Source organism: Arachis ipaensis, chromosome B8 (genome assembly GCF_059453495.1).
Source record: "Arachis ipaensis isolate K30076 ecotype BB chromosome B8, ASM5945349v1, whole genome shotgun sequence".
Classification (NCBI taxonomy): domain Eukaryota; kingdom Viridiplantae; phylum Streptophyta; class Magnoliopsida; order Fabales; family Fabaceae; genus Arachis; species Arachis ipaensis.
Genome location: NC_142443.1, coordinates 87,056,117 through 87,069,371, shown reverse-complemented (window position 1 = coordinate 87,069,371; position 13,255 = coordinate 87,056,117). Strand labels below are relative to the sequence as shown.

General features: G+C 32.9%; 1 pseudogene; it reads left to right on the top strand.

Annotated features, from left to right (window-relative positions):
* The first annotated feature begins 837 nt into the window (after positions 1-837).
* LOC148548717 (protein FAR1-RELATED SEQUENCE 5-like) overlaps positions 838-13,255 on the top strand; it is a 29,632-nt pseudogene continuing 17,214 nt past the window's right edge.

Here is a 13,255-nt window from a genome sequence, read left to right as displayed (position 1 = left end):
ACATAATTTTATTTAATTTATTTAAACAACACATTCTATATAAAGGACTAAATTAAAAATAAGGCTTTCAATCGGTGTGCTAACCTCGTCCCAACGTAACAGGTCTATCGCTAGACGCCATCGGAGAACCCTCGCCTCATGCTGGTCTCTGCTCTGCTGTGTCAATCCTATCAACTTGACACCATTTACAAGAATAACACGAGTTCATGTTACGAAATGTCATAACAAGTTACAAATTTAAAACATGAGCAAGGCATAAACAATTGTTACCTCGCAGCTATGGGATACATGAAAATCTGTCGGTCATGTGGACACCACTGCGGAAATCTCTGATATATCCAGGATATCAACAGCGGAGTGCAACCGGCGATGTGTGTCGTGCCTCGGTGTGCTACAGAGCACAGCGAGTGGTATGTCCATGCAAGCACTGCTGAGACCCAAGACAACCCACGGCACCGCTGAAAATCCTGGAGTAGTGGTAGCCACCATAGATGGACCAATTTATACGACTTGTCCGTCATCAGATACCCTCTTATCAGTAACAAGATGTAACACCTCGTATACTATCGGAGTGTCTCCGAGTCGTCCGTCTGTAGCATCTGGCGAACACGATCACACAGCCATGTAAGCTTCAACAAAACCGACTCCTTCCTCTGTGCGCCCTGCTTTGGAACCACCGAGGCCTGGCACCGAGTAGCTGCTCCACTAACTCCCACGTCTCCGTTCCATACCACCAGTAGAAGTCACGGAAGCACCCCCAACTAGCTCTCCGTGTGCGTGTAGCCCAAGGCGGTACGCCACGTCCTACAGGGTGATAGTGGCCTCACCCCATGGTAGATGGAACGTGTGGCTCTCCGGACGCCATCGCTCCACGAATGTCATGATCAGGGAGTTGTCGAATACGAAATTCCTGAGAGGCACCGTGTCGCTGAATCTAGCCTCTCTCAGATACGGGACGATGGCTTCGGGCGGTGGAAGTGTGTGACTCACTTGCCGGGGCAGGAGTAGGCGAGGCCTCTGACAAAGAAAAATATTTCACAATTATTAAAAATTAAAATATGTATATGTCCATAAACATATCAAACTATCTTGACTATTCTATACATTTGCTTAATAGAATGTTAAACGTATGTACTAACAGAATTTATGTCGACCCGATATTTTCTGTTAATATGTACTTTCTTAACTAATACACATTTTCTCATTTCATTACGTGAAATTAAAACATTCAATAAAGCAATTAATAATCTAATTATCAAACTTTGACTTAACTTATGCCATTATGAAGCAATTAAACAATCTACCCCAGCATTTAAACTCTAAATTAATGATTATGTAGTTAACAACTTAAGTACCAAAAGATGATAACTACATCCCTAGAATTACTAATTTCTATCAGTGACCTGTTCCTAACGATACAAATTGTATTTTAGTTTTTTGCAAGTACCCTAACCATGGCTATACATATATGGGATTACATGAAATTCAAGATAATAAAACTAACCGCAAAGTTGGCTGCCCTGGCGTAGTGCCATGTCGCATTCAGCCTGTTGATGTCCTGATCACATGCATCTGCGTGGGCCATCTTCGTCTTACTCGATAATATAGCCAGAAAGGGGGTAGAAGAGACGAGAAAGTGGTCAAAAGGTTTGAAGTAGGGTCCAGAATCTCGCTGTAAATGACATCTATATATAGGCGTACCCGAACCTTATTTTGTTTATACTAACGAGTTAAGCTTGCATGTATTTCGTTTACAATGTACACAAGATATACATGTGTCACATGCGCATGCCTTATCTCGTTTACGGTATAAACGAGATGCGTGCAAGCTTATCTCTCTTACACTGTAAACGAGATAAGATTAGAGAACGAATTTCGATAATAATTTTTATAATTATCTATTTTAATAATTAAAATATTTATTTAATTTATTTAAATAAAAATTGTAAACATAAAAATAAAATAAAATAAAATAAAGCAATTAAATGTAAATTATCATTTAAATTGATACTCAAAGAATTTTTAAACATACATTGATATTTTTAATACATTTTTATTTTTTAAAAGTCTTTAAAAATTAATTATATTAGACATATTAGTCTCTTTGTTGTTTTAAATCGAAATAATTTATATTATAATAATATTTTTTAAAATTTAATTATTTTATAATAAAATTTATTAGAGACTTATTTATTCAATCTGCATATTAAAGATTTAATTGAAAGTGACAAAAAAACTAATTTATCGGATGAAATAATTTTCAATAACTTTTAAAGAATAAAAATTTATTAGAGACCAAAATATTTAATTTAAAATTTTTTAAAACCCAATTTAACTATTTGTTCAAATACTTTTTAATGTTAAGTCAATACTATATATCAATATATCATGAAGTTAAATTTATTGGGCTTTGAACATTAATTAATTTTTTTAATATTATAATATTTTATTAGATATTAGTATTGAGAAAAAATTTATGTTGATAATGCATTAAAAATAGCTTAATAGGACTTTTCAAAAGCAATATTTCTTAATGCATCAAAAACGTTGTTTGACATAGTTAATCAATATCTTTTCCTTTTTATATATTGGATATTGTTTTCAAATTAAATAAAAAAAAATTTAGTAATTACTATATTTGGTCCAAAATAAGTGTCAAAATTAATCCATGTATTGTAATTACTCCAACGCTGTCGTTGAGAACACAGAACTGACACCGCTGCAATGCCACTGCCCCTCACCTTCACAAACAGTGACCTACTCTGTGTCTGCTACGTTTGTTTCTACTCTGCTGTGTTTGCTCGACCACTTCGTCGTGTTTGCCTGACCGCTCCGTCGTGTGCTAGACTGCATTTTCTACTCTTCTCCTTCCCCCTCTCTGTTCAAAGATTATGTCTTCCTCTAATCTGTGCAAATGGTCTCTGGATGAACAATAATTAATTTTAAATCTTTTTAACAACCGTCAAAAGTTTGAATTTTTTTGTAGTATTTTATTTATGGGTATATATTCGAATAAGTTCATAAAAAATTTTGTATAGAATGTTTTTATCTTTAAAAAAATTATTATATTAATGTGTTGAACTTTATAAAAATAAGATATATAATTTATTTTATTATACTTTTAAATATTTATTTCTTCAAATAAAAATAACATCTGACTAAAGTTAGAACTTATATATTTTATGGGCTATACTATACATTCAAGTATTTTTCATCCAAGTATTTATTTAAGTAGGTCTAATACAAATAAAAACCATTCTCGTTAAAAGCGCGGATTACACGCGTTATCTTCTTCTCCTCCCCCGCGCTTCTTTTTCCTCTTCTTTTTCTCCTCTGCGCTGTTTCTTCTTCTTCTTTTAAATACACGCATACGTCATCTTCTTCTTCTTTCAAATTCACGTATACCTCCTCCTCCTCCTCCTCCTCCTTCTTCTTCACACACGCAGATTCGTCTTCTGCTTCTCCTCCTCCTCCTCTTCCTCCTTCTCATCTTCTTCTTCGTCTCCTCTTTCATTATTATCATCACCAACAACACCAAAATTTTGCTAATGGATTATTTTTTCAATCGAATTGAATGGAATGCAATTGCTAAATTGAATTGAATTGAATTAAATGGACACAAGTGTTCTAAATTTGAATTGAATTGAATTGAATTGATAATCTCTAAATTGTAGACAGAGGTGTTTCGAATTTGATTTTATATAATGGATTATGTTTCATTCGTTCAATACTATACAATTGTTTCACCATGAGTACGTGTTCGGTTCATTATGTAGAGTTTGAATTTGACTTTATATAATAGATTATGTTTCGTTCATTCAGTACTATATAATTGTTTCACCATGAGTACGTGTTCGATTCATTATGCAAAAAGCTGTTTGAATTTGATTTTACACAATGGATTATGTTTCGTTCACTCAGTACTATACAATTGTTTCACCATGAGTACGTGTTCGGTTCATTATCCAGAAAGCTGTCTGAATTTGATTTTATATAATGGATTATGTTTCGTTCACTCAGTACTATACAATTGTTTCACCATGAGTACGTGTTCGGTTCATTATGCATAAAGCTATTTGAATTTGATTTTATATAATGGATTATGTTTCGTTCACTCACTACTATACAATTATTTCACCCTAAGTACGTGTTCGGTTCATTATGTAGAAAGTTGTTCGAATTTGAATTTATATAATGGATAATGTTCCATTCATTTAGTACTATACAATTGTTTCACCAAAATAACATGTTTGGTTCATTTATGTTCTGCACAATTCAAAACTATTCCTCCTCACCTTCTACTGCTTCTTCACCAGGGAGAGAAAGAGGCAAAGACAAAAAAAATACAACAGTAACAAGAACAAAAGAATGACAATAAGGAGAAAACACGTGAAGAAGAAGGAACGCAAAAATGAAGGAGGAGAATGAGGAGGAGGAGGAACGCGAAGAAGAAGGCGAAGAAGAAGACGACGTTCCGTGCGTAAACGAGCGTGAGAAGAAGAAGAAGAAGAAGAGAAGAAGTATACGGAAGCGCATGACCTAAAATTGTTTGGATGAACTTGGATGCCAAAATTGTTTGGATGTGGAGAATATCTCATATTTTATTTTTGTAAAATTTAAAAATTTTAATGTAATAAAATTTTTTAAAAATAAAAACATCCAACGCAATTTTTTAAAGAACTATTTAAAAACATCTAAACACAAATTTTACTTAGATTCATAGATATAGATATGAGAATAAAATTAATGAAAAAAAAAATTTAATGATCCAAGCTCGCCATCTCACTGCTAAGTGGGGCAGATAGACCTTTGGAACCACCAAAATAAAAAGGGCAAAGCGAACTTTCAGTAAAGCAAGGCAGAGTAAATTAGTCCATTTTTTATTCGTGATCTTGTTTTTGGATAATTGATGATAAAAATTTATCATCATTAACTTCTTTTTATCATATATTACCACTTACTACTATTTTTTTTTCATTTATCCTGGATGAATTTATCAATTAAATAGTTATTAATTAAAATAATTTAATTAGTGCTGCCCAATTTTTCTTCATGGGCATTTAGTTGACTAAATTAATTTATTTATACATAATTAAAAAATTTTATGTCATAATATAAAATTTTTTATAATTTAGAACCACTTTTTTATTTGTTAAATGATCTCATTTTAAAGAGATAGTAATATTTTGATAGAGGACTAATAATATTTTGTTATTTTAATAAAAAAATTAAGTATTAGAATGATAAATCTCATATTTAATTTTAAATCATTATTTATAATATATAATTTTATAAATATAAATGTAATATTTTATGGGGATGTAATACAACATTTTGTGAAATTAAAAATAAATTTAAAATTGAAATGAGAATAAACATTAAAGATGTTCTAAAGATGAATCCTATCTAATTAAAAAGCTTAAGAAGTAAGACTTTATTTTCAAAGATATTATGTCGTTTATATTTTTCAAATGATTATTTTTAAATTATAACTGTTTCATAAAATTTAATTATAAAATATTGGAAATTTTTTTAAATTAAAAAACAGTAACTTTTTTCTTTTTCAGAAAAGGAAACTTAATTAAACAAGGACACTATATCTCATACATGGAACTCACATGATTAAGCAAATGAAATGATACGATTATTTGGCCTAACCGCCGTGTAAAAATATCAAATACCAAGGAAATACTAAAATTTTCACGTGTTATAGGACTTTTATCTTATTATTGGGGCAAGGATTTCGTGTTTTTGGGTTATATACTTACTATGGATACTAATTATTTTTTTGTTTAAAAGTTTTGGATTTTCTATTTGTGGCTTTATGAATGTCTGGAATGAATACCGCATGGTATATCCGTATATACATATGGACCGAGAGGTACGGGCGATGTATGGTTTCCATTGTCAAACATTATTATTATTAATAAGAAAAATCTAAGTATGAATAAAATAAAATAATTTTATATATATATTTAATTATATAATATCATATCAATAAAAATAATTATTTTTTATTCTAACTGCATGAATAAATCATTTAAAAATAAATATAATTAAATAATTGATAAAATATTTTATATTAACAGTATATTAAAATTAAATTGTAAATAAACTTATTTCAAACATAATAATGTATATAATATAGTAGAGTTTGTCTTTAATAAACACACTAAAATTAAACTTTTATGATGTGCACAATTAATGATTCTAAATATGACTCCATATGGAGGTTTAATAATAATTATTAATTTTTTACATATAGCCTAAATATTTTTAAAATTCATTTTGAGCAACCTTAATTTCTTTATCTTAAACTCATTGCACTCTCTTTTCTATACACAGAACCACCACTACAAAAAATTCTGGTTAAAACGGCGATTTTTTTGGGTAACGGCGGTTTGAACCGCCATTATTACCAAGAACGGCGGTTTTAGAAAGCGACGTAATTCTGGGCGCTATTCTAGTTATTACGGCGGTTTTTTGAAAATCGTCACAATTTTCTGAGGTTAAAACGGCGGTTTTCTGTTGGGTTAAAACGGCAGTTCAAATCGCCGTTATTTCCAGAGTAAAAACGGCGTTTTTGGTTGGTTAAAACGGCGTTTATGAACCGCCATTTTTACCTTGACAAAGTGGCATTTTTTGTCGGTTAAATTGGCTTTTGAAACCGCCGTTTTTACCAGGTTAAAACGGCTTTTTGGTTGGTTAAAACGGCATTTTTCAACCGCTGTTTTTACCTTGACGAGACATTTTTATTGGTTAAAATGGCATTTAAAACTGCCATTTTTACCGGATTAAAATGGCGTTTCATACTATTTAAAATGGCAATTACAAACCACCCTTTTTTTCCAGATAAAAGTGACAATTTTTATCGTTTAAAAAAACAATTTTTACCGTCATTTTTAATGCGTTAAACAAATAATTTTTTGATTAAAATTTTACAATAACCAAAAATCATAATCCATAAACAAAATATTATATAACTCATAAACAAAGTATTAAACATAATATATGATTCTTTAGTATTGGAAATAAAAACTAATAACTCATACAAAGTATCAAACATAACATGATTTTTTAATTATATATATACAACGATAACAATTTCTTATATATACACAAGACAACGTTCATTGAAGCCAAATTTTCATTACGTAAATCCTTGTAAAATCTTTGTTCCAAGTTATCAGTAATCTGCCAAGAGAAAATACAACAAAAAATTAGTAATGACAATTCAATATTAAAAATAATAATTAAAAAAATCAGAACCTAAATTGATTCATCAGTATTTGTTTATATATAAGATATCCCAATGAAATTAGGTGAGACTATGCACGAATAAAAAAATATACGACAAATGTGTCTTTTACCTAAATTGATTCATCCACACCCTTTCCTTTCAGCTCCTTGCTCTCTCAATGAAGCCAGGCACATGCTTTAAGCTGTTGCAAAATGGAAGAAACTCATATCTCAATATCAGAACTTCATAAAAAAAACAAGTGAAGCAACAAAAGGTAGAGCCTAAAATTATAGAGGATTCAGCCCCAAAAAATTTAATAGAATAACCAAGTTGACTTGTTACTGATTGCAAAAATTGTTGTCGGTCTAGATTTTCTTCTTAAAGAAAGGGATTACTTCGTTGTAAGCATAGCTTCAAACCAACAAACAACTCTCACATCAAATTAAAATATGGTTTTGTCACAAGTACAAACCCCAATAAGAATTAACCGAAGTATTTAAACTCTGGGTCGTCTCACAAGGAATTGCAATGAAGTGTATGCTTATTGGCTATGAAGGGGGCAAGGGGGTTTGATTGATAAAAGAGCAAGAAATAAATGACAAGAAAAGTAAATCAAGCAAGTATTTAAAGAAGACAAGTAAATAAGAGAAAGCAAGTAATAAAGAGAGAGACATTCATGGCAAGGATTGAGAATATAGGCTTTCTATCCTAGTCATACAATGATTAATTCATCTTATTTAGTCAACTCTAACAAATGGAAGAAGGTATCATGTCGTCTTCACATAAGGAGAATGTCAAACAATACTAATCAATCATATCACAATAATAAATAAGAATCTATCTCATTACGTCATCCTCGAAGATGGAAGAAGGTATCATATTATCTTCACACTTGAACAAAGTCTAACAAGACTAGCTAATCTCAATCCAAAGGTCCTAATCAACCCACTAAGTGAATTAGCAAGAGATTAGAGTTAACGGAAACAATATTAGCTAACAACTCTAGATCACCAACATGGGTTGGTTTCATGAGTCAAGATTGCCTAATTAATTTTTTCAAGCCAAGAATGCTCAAAATCTACTCTAAAGCCCAACCAAACATTTTGTTAAACACTTGGTGGGTATAAATGGAAATCATGGTAAATATGCAAGAATTATAAATCTACCAACTACCAATTGCAAGGAGACAAGATCAACAACTCAAATTCACAATAAAAGACATCAAACGTCAATTACATTAATAGAAAATCCAAATCCAACAAGTGTTTATCAATCCTAAATAAAGAAGCATGAAAAGGAAAATTAACAAGAGGGAACAAGAAGATTACATCACTAGAGCATGAAAATGTAGAAGAAACAAGATGAAAGCAAAGAATCAAACATGAATCTATGATGCAATTAATCATAGGAATCCTAATTCTAGAGAGAAGAGGGAGCTTCTCTCTCTAGAAACTAAGCTACATGATGCAAAAACTTCAAAAAATTGCTCCCCCCCTTTGCCCAAGCTTGAATTCTGCATGAAATAGCATTAGAAATGAGTTGGATTGGGCCCAAAATTCTCTACAAATCGCTGGCCACGAGTTGCTTTTAGTAAATCACGTGCACCAATCGGCGTGCACGCGTACAGTGCACATGCACGTCCCTAGACGTTAGGAAACTATGGCAAATTTTATATCATTTTGAATCCCCGGATGTTAGCTTTCCAACGCAACTGGAACCACCTCATTTGGACCTCTGTAGCTCAAGTTATGGTCGATTGAGTTCAAAGAGGTCAGGCTTGACAGCTTTGCGGTTCCTTCATTTCTTCATGAGTTCTCCCACTTTGCATGCTTCTCTCCTCACTTTTTCCATCCAATACTTGCCTTATGAACCTGAAATCACTCAACAAAACATATCAAGGTATCTAATGGAAGTAAGGTGAGTTAAAATCACCAATTTAAGGGCCTAAAAAGCATGTTTTTACACTTAAGCACAATTCAAGGGAGAATTACAAAACCATGCTATTTCATTGAATAAATGTGAGAAAAGGTGATAAAATCCCCTAAAATAAGCACAAGATAAACCAAAAAATTGGGGTTTATCAAATCTCCCCACACTTAAACTAAGCATGTCCTCATGCTAAAATCAAGAAAGAAGCAAAGGGGTATCAACATTTATTCAATGCAAATTAACTATCTACAATCTATCTATATGCAATCTATCTACATGAATGCAATTGATTGGTCAAAATAAATCAATCTCTAAGAATACGTGTATAAATACAAGGGCTAAGGCAATAGCAATCAACTCAACCCACAATTGAATTCAATCATTGAAAGATTTTACAAACTTGCAAGAAAAGATGATCATGGGTGGAGACATGTAATTGAGCGATCGAACCCTCACCGGATGTGTATCTGCTCTAAGCACTCAAGTGTATGGGGTTGATTCACTCAATTCTCCCCTAATCATGCTTTCCAAGATTTGTTTTTCATCTAACAATCAACAATTATTTCATACATGCATACAAATATCATGAGGGCTTTCCCATAGGTTGTAATGGGACTAGGGTTAAGGTAGGATGAATATGGTCAAGAGATCTAGAGATTTGAATCTTTCATCAACTTAAACTTCCCACCTAACCTATGACAACCTATACAATTCTGAACAAACCTAACTATCCATTCTTCACTTTTACATATACTCATGTATTCTCTTTTTTGATCACCATACATATGCATTGATTTTTATTGAACCTTTACTTTGGGGCATTTTTGTCCCCTTTTTATTGCAATTCTTTTTCTTTCTTTTTCTATTTCTATTATATATATATATATATTTTTTTTTTTCATTTTTTTCTCTTTTTTTTCAAACTAAAATATATATAAGAACATCAATGCACATGGTTTACCCATGATTAATACATGAGTATGTACCCAATTCCCAAAATTTTTTAACAAAAACACACACACACTTTTATCTTTACCCAATGTTCCCAACTTTTCCAAAATCAAATGATGAACACTCTCACTAGCCTAAGCTAATCAAAGATCGAAATTAAGGACATTTATTATTTTTCGCTTAGGCTTGTAATGTGCTACGATTAAGAACAAATGGGTTAAGCATAGGCTCAAAATTGGCTAACAATAGAAGATAAAAGGTAGGCTATTTGGATAAGTGAGCTATTTGAACAACGGCCTCAATCATATAAATGCATGTATACACAAAGTAATGGACATAAAAAATCAAACAAATCAAAGATTACAATCATAGGAAAAGAATAATGCACACAAGAATGAAAGTAAGTGGTTATGTATGATGTAGCCACACAATTAGGCTCAAATCTCACATGCTTGTGTTCTTAGCTCAAAAACATGATCCACAATTGTATAATTCAAGCAAGTTCTAAAAAGAATTTTTTTTTTCAATCAATTGGGTGCCCTATAGATAAAATTCTTGGAAAATATCATGATTTTGACTAAGCTTAATATATACATATGCAATGCAACCAAAAATCTTAAAAAACATAAAAATGAAATGCAAAAAATATTGGGATTAGAAACTTGTCACCCAAAAATGCCGAGCGGTCGGACGACCTCCACACACTTAAAAGTTTACACCGTCCTCGGTGCATCCAAAGATGAGCAAAGGGGGTACGGTGACTTTCCTAGTTGCTACCTTCAGCTGGTAGGTCAACTGATGCTGCGTGTTCTTCTCCCGCTTCCATTTTTGCTTATGGTGCATCGATCATGAAAAACAATATAAACACCGTAAGATGAGAAAATACAAAAGCAAGGAAGCGTGAATTGTTGGGATGAGATAAGAACCACTAGAATGGAGTGAGTGAATTATTGTTACATTGATGAAAAATAAGTGTGTGGGTTCTAAAATTGCACGCAATTTAGAATGCACACACTAGTACAAAAAGTTATGTCACAATTATACTAAAGAAAGCATACACTTCGCTCATTCTAGTGTGCTTGAGATACTTTGAAAGACTTGTAGGTTAAGTCAACCACACAAGTAGTGAAGAGGCATGAAAGCATTCAAGCAATTAATCAAGCAATTGTGAAATTGGATAATGCATGGACATTGATTGATGTGTAGGTAGACTTAGTGAACAAAATGGTATATGAAACTTGATGAGCGGATAATTTATACGCTTTTTGGCATTGTTTTTAGGTAGTTTTTAGTATGTTTTAATTACATTTTAGTATATTTTTATTAGTTTTTATTTAAAATTCACATTTCTAGACTTTACTATGAGTTTGTGTATTTTTCTGTGATTTCAGGTATTTTCTGGCTGAAATTGAGGGACCTGAGCTAAAATCTGATTCAGAGGCTGAAGAAGGACAGCAGATGCTGTTGGATTCTAATCTCTTTGCACTCGAAGTGGATTTTCTGGAGCTACAGAAGCCCAATTGGCGTGCTCTCAATTGCGTTGGAAAGTAGACACCCAGGGCTTTCCAGCAATATATAATAGTCCATACTTTGCCTGAGTTTTGACGACGCAAACTGGTGTTAAAACACCAACTTCCTGCCCTATTCTGGAGTTAAACGCCAGAAACAGGCTACAACCTGGCGTTTAACTCCAAAAAGAGTCTCTACACATGAAAGCTCAATGCTCAGCCCAAGCACACACCAAGTGGGCACGGAAGTGGATTTCTGCATCATTTACTCATCTTATGTAACCCTAGCTACTAGTTTAGTATAAAAACTACTTTTAGTGATTTATTTCACATCTTTTGAATAATTTTATGTTCAGAGATCACGTTTAGGGGGCTGGCCATTTGGCATTGCCTGGACCTTCATCACTTATGTATTTTCGACGGTGGAGTTTCTACACCCCATAGATAAAGGTGTGGAGCTCTGCTGCTCCTCATGAATTAATGCAAAGTACTATTGTTTTTCTATTCAATTCAAGCTTATTCCTATTCTAAGATATTTGCTTGCACTTCAACATGATGAATGTGATGATCCGTGACACTCATCACTATTCTCAACCTATGAACGTATGCCTGACAACAACTTCCGTTCTACCTTAGATTGAGCGTGTATCTCTTAGTCTCCTGATCGTGAGATCAGAGTCTTCGTGGTATAAGCTAGAATTATTGGCGGCCATTCCTGAGATCCGAAAAGTCTAAACCTTGTCTGTGGTATTTCGAGTAGGATCAGGGAAGGAATGACTGTGACGAGCTTCAAACTCGCGAGTGTAGGGCGTAGTGACAGACGCAAAAGGATCAATGGATCCTATTCCAACACGATCGAGAACCGACAGATGATTAGCCGTGCGGTGACAGCGCATTTGGACCATTTTCACTGAGAGGATGGGAAGTATCCATTGACAACAGTGATGCCCAACATACAGCTTGCCATGGAAAGGAAAATGAATGATTGAATGAAGGCAGTAGGAAAGCAGAGATTCAGAAGGAGCAAAGCATCTCCATACGCTTATCTGAAATTCTCACTAATGAATTACATAAGTATCTCTATCTTATTTTATGTTTTAATTATATTTTAATTATCAAATCTCCATAACCATTTGAATCCGCCTGACTGAGATTTACAAGATGACCATAGCTTGCTTCAAACCGACAATATCCGTGGGATCGACCCTTACTCACGTAAGGTTTATTACTTGGACGACCCAGTGCACTTGCTGGTTAGTTGTGCGGAGTTGTGAAGAAGAATTGAGATTATGAACGTGCGTACCAAGTTTTTGGCACCGTTGCGGGGGAATGAACAATCACGATTTCGTGCACCAAGTTTTTGGCGCCGTTGCCGGGGATTGTTTGAGTTTGGACAACTGACGGTTCATCTTGTTGCTCAGATTAGGTAATTTTATTTTAATTTTAAGTTTTTTGTTTTTATTATTTTTATTTTTGAAAAATTTTCAAAAAAATTTCTATTCTGTTCTTCAGAATTTTTAAGAATGAATTCTAGAGTTTCATGATTATCTGTTGAAATCTGGCTGGCTGTGGAGCCATGTCTAATCTTTTGGACCGAGGTTTCAACTTATCATCACAAGAGCTTGTT